Source organism: Vulpes vulpes, chromosome 7, assembly GCF_048418805.1.
Source record: "Vulpes vulpes isolate BD-2025 chromosome 7, VulVul3, whole genome shotgun sequence".
Lineage (NCBI taxonomy): Eukaryota > Metazoa > Chordata > Mammalia > Carnivora > Canidae > Vulpes > Vulpes vulpes.
This window is the reverse complement of record NC_132786.1, coordinates 71,805,520-71,812,776: the sequence shown is the minus strand read 5'-3', so window position 1 is coordinate 71,812,776 and position 7,257 is coordinate 71,805,520.

The following is a 7,257-nucleotide window of genomic DNA, read 5'->3' as shown; positions in this document are numbered from 1 at the left end:
TCCCCATCTGTCCTAATGGGCTCACCTCTACTTTGCCTTTTGAACTCACTTCAAAGATCTTGCCCTCACCCTACAGGTCCTAAATCACTCCTCTGGCCTGGATACTCTCACTGCTCTGGCACATTCCTCTTTGTGCTCTGTTGTACTTTGTGTTTCTGTCACTTGGCTCTTCTTTTGGTCTTTAAAGTCCTCTTATTCCATTTTGCATCCTGGACCATGTGCATCAAGATGGAGCAAGGATTCATCAGTCAGGCTTCTCTTGTTCCATTCCTCCTCAGCACATACCATCTGCCCTTTTTTTTTTTTTTTTTTTCCTTTTTTCAAACATGTCTGTAAATCTTATCCTCCTGCCTAGGATTTGTGCGGCATCTGGTGTGTGCTTATAAGCCAATAAATATTCAATATGAGTCTCACGATCATCTCCTATTCTTCACCTTCACCTGAATGGAACCAAGCCATGGTTTTGAATATGCAGCTCTTTATAATGTCAAAAGTCAATTTTAATCCCTGTCTGTATCGCATGATATGTAGGAAGGCCTTCTCTCCATCAGGCCGAGGAGCCTCCAGGGCAGTGTTACCTTGGTGACTACACTCTGGTCCTGGGTGTAGTTCTTAGGTTTTCAGCTCAGGAGCTTGATATTCTCAGTGTCCATGTTGATTAGACTCAGGGATGCTGACTCACGCCCACAGAGCTCAGATGAGGCAGATGATAAAATCAGAATACGGATTTATTAATTTACATCATGGCATGTAACTGTTTAGTGGATTGGATCCTCACGTCGGTCTGCACAGTACATTCTCTCCCTGTAGGCAAGATACTGGGAAGCCAAATTATAATCAGAAGGTTGTTTAGTGAGCGGGGCGTCAGAGCAAGGAAAGTTAATTACAGTCTATGATTAGAATTTTTAATGGTATCCAGCTCTAATAGCATGATATATCCAATTCTTTAACCAGAACACACCTGCCAGCCAGCCAGCTGGTCGCTTGTACTGGCTAGTCAGGGTTGCCTTGGACTAACAATACCCCAGTAGGCATTGCAGTGCTTGCCTCTGTGACTTGCCTGTAACCTGGCTCTATTTATAGACCTTCTCACCTCCAAGACTGAGATTGTCCTTTAGATCCCTAGAGAGAAAGATTTCTTAAACAATACATCAAAAGCCATAAAGAGAATATCTGTGACTATAATAAAATTAAGAGCTTCTGTTCAGTAAAAGACACATAAAGTGAAGAGAAAAAAAAAGTGAAGAGTAAAGTTATAAACTAGATGCTATTCACTATATTCATAATACACACAACAAGGGGCATATGAAGAACTCCTACGACCAATAAGGAAAACACAAATAACCAAGAGAAAATGGACAAAAGCCATGAGCAAGCATTCACAGAAGAGGAAACAGGTGTATCTGGTAAACATGAAGAGAGATGGTTACTGAGCAAGGATGTACAAGTCAAGACTGTAATGAGATGCCATTTTATTCTCTTTCGATTTACAAAAACCAAAACTTTGGAGAGGAGGTGGATGATAGGATCTCTTATACATTATTGGTGGGCATATGAGTTCATAAAACCACTTAGGAAAATAGTTTGGTGTTACCTTCTAAAGTTCACACCATATGGTCTAGCTATTTCACCCCAGGCATAAACCCAAGAAATTCTTACACATATACAACAGGAGACATATAAGAGAATGTGCACAGCAACACTGTTCATAATAGCAAAAACCTAAAAACAACTCCAAAGTCCACCAGTGGAAGAATGGGTGAATAAAGTATGGTATTTTCACATACTGAAATATTATACAACAGTCAAAATTTAATGATTTCCTTTCTAGTAAGTTCCAAATAACTGAACAGAATATAACTAATAATTCCTTTTCAGGAAGACATACAAAATTTGATAAAACTGTATAGAAAGGGAAGAAGGATAGGATACATGCTCAGACCCCTTTTCCTGTTCAAGTGCACCGATTCCCAGCTGCTATGAGTGTTGGCTGCCAACAGCTCAAGGCTCCCTCCCTCTCTGGAGAATTGCTGTTAGCCAAATAGAAGCTGACTCACACAGGAAGCTATGCACATGCTTTCTCTATATCACCTCCCCAAATGTCAGCCAATTGACTGACTAACTTGGGGGCGCAAGCAGCTAATCTTTTGCCTTAATGTAGGGTCACACTGTGGTGCAGTGTGAGCTGCAGAGCTCTGAATACCTTTTCCAGCTGATTTCACATTCTTACTTAGCTTTTTTCCCCTGTCTTGTCCTGCTTCCCCAACTCCCCTTCTTCTGAGAACTCCCTCAATAAATCACCTAAACAAGAATCCCATCTCAAGCTCTGCTTCTAGGGAAATGGACTTAAGACAACAGGAAGTGAAGAGCCTGGGATTCTGAATGATGATTACCTTAGATGGGAAGAGACAGGGGGTGAAATAGGGGCCAGGGTTCTATGGTTAGATTCAGGTTCTGTTTTTTCGGGTATTTATTACCTAATTAAAAACAAAACGAAACAAACTCTAACTCGATAGCTACATAAATCATAAGAGAGAGCATGGATCAATGATGAGCATGCCATTACCCGAGGATTATGATTAACCTATTTCTATGGACTTGAAATCTAGTTATTAAAATGTTCATAAAGGGGGGGGATCCCTGGGTGGCTCAGTGGTTTGGCGCCTGCCTTTGGCCCAGGGCGAAATCCTGGAGTCCCGGGATCAACTCCCGCATCAGGCTCCAGGTGTGGAGCCTGCTTCTCCCTCTGCCTGAATCTCTGCCTCTCTCTCTCTCTCTGTGTCTATCATAAATAAATAAATAAATTTTTAAAAATGTTCATAAAGGTACCGATTTTAACAGAAAAAATGTTTTACTATTCAGTATGCATTTATTGAGGGTCTAGTGTGTGCCAGGGACAGTTTTAGATGCTGGCAGTGGATTGGCAAACAAGAAGACAAAATTCCTTCTTGCATGGAATTTCATTGTAGTTGGAGAGACAAAGTACTCAAGAAAACAAATTAAAAATTTTAATTTAGTTAATAAGAGCTGCCATAAATAAAAAAAACCTTGCTGCTGGAAGGACAAAGATGTGTGGTGGCGGGGCCTCTTGATTGGAAAAGTTAGAGAAGATGGTGTTTGGGCTTGTGGTATAAAATTACTCTTAATTAACTCTCTTCTTTGTATTCTTTTTGTACTCCCCAAACCATATGAAAAGTGTAGGTTATATGTTATTATCCCCATGTTACAAGTGGAAAATCACAAGAGCACTGTGTTTCTTGCCTAAGACAAATACTATTTTCTGTTCTCTAAGTGAAGACCCCACGGAAAAAGAGAAAATTTGAGCTGTAAACATTCATGGACACAACTTAAATTTCTGAAACATGCTTAAGCTTGAAAGGCTTTCATACCTCATTCAATCAGTCTCTATGAATTTTTTTACTATTAAGGATACTGATGAGGATAGAAAAGGGATAATCCATTGATAATGGAAAAAAGTATTCTAAGGGTTTTTGTTTGTTTTTTTTCCAGTACTGGGGGTGGGAATGGTGTTTGCTGAGCCTTTCCCAAGTCTTACACCTAGTCTTGTTGGTGTCCAAAAAAAGACCTCTATGACATAGCTGACAGGGTGAGGGATACAATCCATGGCTATCGATGAGATTAGCTGTCATCTCTGTGCTGCCCACTTGAAATCAGAGCCACCCGTTGAACTGCAGCCCCCTGAGGACTGACAGACAACATCCACTTCTGTCTTATGGGTTATAAAATGGTGAAGAGCAGGATAGCCCAACTCTTTCGCTTGGCTCTGTGTCCTTGGGCCTTGCTATAATCTCTGGGAGGTCCAGTTTCCTTATATTTAAAATGAGAATAATGGTACTATTTATAATAGCAAGAGAATCAAGAGATTCTCAATAAATCAGGAGAAATTAGTATGCTGAGTATAAAGGTATGAAGCACCTTACCTGGCAACAGAAGTTCTCAGTCTGTGTTAGCTTGAATTATCATTCTCACCAAGTGGTAGACATTCATTTATGGATCAGGTGGTTGGCATTTCCCCTTATTGCCTTTAGATTTTTCATGAGACTCAATGGCAAAGATCTCAACCGTTCCCAGAAAAGTGCTTGTTGGATACTAAGTCATTTTTAGTATTACTTGGGTTTTGAAATATTGGGGTTCTTTCTTTGAGAGTGTTCCCATGTTAAGTAATATTGATGCCCCTTTCCTGGGTTAATACAAAGGATTGTTGCCTGAAGCCTTCACAGGTCCAGCTTTCAAGCACGACCATCAAGTCTATGGGGTCACCTTTGATTTTTACAGGTGCTGGGAAGACCCTGCTGTACATCTGTTGCGAGTGAAGTCGAGGGTATGTTCCAGCTCTGGAATGTCCTATATAGGTTGCACTTCTTTTATGTCACTATACTAGGACCAACTATGAAGAGCCATTTGTATTGTTATCATCATCATCCTTATCTTTCTGTTTGATGAATTTTGGACCTTTGCCAAACCACACAGGTTGTAATATAAATTCACTCCACTATTTGTATTGAGCCTTAAATCATGAACACCAGCTGTTTCTCGTATTTGAAGTAAAGCTCCAGGTGTATTGGGGGGCATCCAGAGAGCACAGTTTTTTTCTCCTCAACAATGTATGGGTACTCTGGTGTGGCTGGGCAACTTGCTCCTTTAATGTGAAAAGTGAATCTCGTAGTTTTGTGGGGTTTTTTTTTTCTTGGTTTTTGTTTTGTTTTGTTTTTTGTTTTTTTAATCTCCTACAAGGTGAGTTCAGCAGCTAGTGAATATTTGTTGATTTGATTTGCTGCAGGGGCAGCAAGTTAACAATTGCATAAGCCATACTCTCAACAAGTTCGGGCAGCAGGAAAAGAGTACTTTTTCTGAACAATCAGTGGAATTCTGGAAAGCAGTTTGGAATGCATGTGCCTAAATTCTACGAGAGATAGAGCATAAATTACACCTTCAGAGATAAGAAAGACTTGATATTGGTTACATTGCTTGAATTTTTCTAATGATTTATAATTTTAAAATGCTTTTATAGATATTGGATAATTAAATTATCACAACCACCTGGTGATATATGCAGGATGGCTATTACTATTCCTGTTTGATGAGGAATCTGAGTTTTAAAGAGGTGAAGTAACACACCCACAGATGGAAATGATTAAGCAGATTTTCAGGATTAGCCCTATAGGTTGTTGCTTAGGAAGTAATTTGAATACCTTTAAAATGCACAGCTTTCCTCTAGCCCTTCTGATCTCGCACCCCTATATTATCTGCCTGGCTCCTGAAAGCCATGTTTCCCATTTTGCAGTGATAAGAGGAGATGCAGCGCTCCTCTCTGGCTGCCCTGACTGGCTGATGACGACCACAATTGAGGGGCATTGCGTGTGGTTCCTGTGGGTCTGCCTTTCTTGTATCCGTGCCTGAGATTGCCATTCAGGCAAATCATAGGGTATTGTTTTAATTATTATGAAATATCTAGAATGGGCCCCAAACACTATTTCCATCCTTTAGGCCTTTAGGCCCTTTCATAAGAGTTAGACAACCCATAGAACCACCAAACCCCATCTTTAACTATTAGCCTCTCAAAATTTGGATGACAAAATGTCTCCTTCTCTCAACAAGCAAATAGGTATATTCTTCTTAAGTATTTAAACTACTTGGACTAACCTTAGGAGATCATTAACCTGGATTTGGGGCTTATAATTTTCTCAAGGGCAGAGCCAAGGTTTTATTTATTTTGGATCACCAGCGCCTAAGCATATACTGATGCATCATAAAGATACACTGAATGAATACCTGCAGTGGTGTCAATTTCACGTCTGATCCAAAAGCAGCCCCGTGTTTTCTTTCCACTTAGTTAACTGTCTGAGACCAGTTGCCTTCCTCAGCTCTGAGTACATTGCCGCGGCGTAGTTCTTTTCTGATGGATATGGGAAACACAGGTCAGGGAAAGCAAAGCCCTGCTGCTCCAATTTCAGCAAATCTCTGTTAGAAAACTCAGAGACGGGGCAGCCCGGGTGGCTCGGCGGTTTGGCGCCGCCTTCAGCCGGGGCGTGATCCTGGAGACCCAGGATCGAGTCCCGCGTCGGGCTTCCTGCGTGGAGCCTGCTCCTCCCTCGGCCTGTGTCTCTGCCTCTCTCTCTCTCTCTCTGTGTCTCTCATGAATAAATAAATAAAATCTTTAAAAAAAAAAAAAACAAAAAAAAAACTCAGAGACTTCCAGGCCCAGTGGAAAAGGAAGGATGACCTATCTCATCATCGTGAAGTGGTATTTCTAAAAACTCTTTCAGAGGCCGCTGTTGGTGGACCGGTATTAACTTGTTAAGGAGGCATGTCAAAGAAAAAGGCACCAGATCTTCCTTTCTCCCTCCCTCTTGCCCCAGGGCCATCAGTAGGATCAATATTTAAGGGGCTTGTTTCTCTGTGTCCTCAGGCTCCCTGGTGCCTGGCAGGTCTAGGGGCCTTCCATTTGCTCTGGAAAATAAATGAGGGACTTATGTAGCCAAAAAGATATTTGATCAGGCTGGATAGTGGACATGTTGCTAGGTTGGGGAAGGCCTGGTAATGAATTGCACTGGCCCTGGGAAAGGGTGTTTCCCCTCCTTGCCAGGGCTGCAGGGTGGTGGAAGGGTATAGGTGCCTGCTCCAAGGCCTCAGAAGCATCACAACCTTTAGAAATGAAACCAGGAGAAGCCCCTGGGTGGTGGAGTCGGTTAAGCATCTGACTCTTGGTTTCTGCTGGGTTTCTGCTGACCCTTGTGATCTCAGGGTCGTGAGATGGAGCCCTGTGTGGGGTCCCACACTTAACACGGAGGCTGCTTGAAACTCTCCCGCTCTTTGTGCTCCATCCCCCTCGCTCTCTTTCTCTCTCTCAAAAAAAAAAAAAAAAAAAAAAAGGAGATTAGGAAAAGGCAGTCCAGACATACTTCCCTTACTCCTAATAGAAGAAATAGTAACAAGTTGATCAATGTTTTCCTGAGTCGCTCAAACTCGATGGGGCTTTTCCTCCAGCAATATCAGGATTTTACTTTTTATTTCTCTGACACTTGGATCCAAATCTGTGGACTGTTCCCTAACTTACCTTCATCAATATATGAGCAACATAAGGTTCAGAGTAAAGTTGTTGCTTAGGACCTAATGGCCCACCCTGTGTTCTAAATCTGTTTTTCAAGTGTCTGTCAGTTTCTCACGATCTCAACACCCGGGGGTATTTCTGTGGTCCTGAGAAAGGATAGGCTTCACTCTTATTGCAAGACCCAT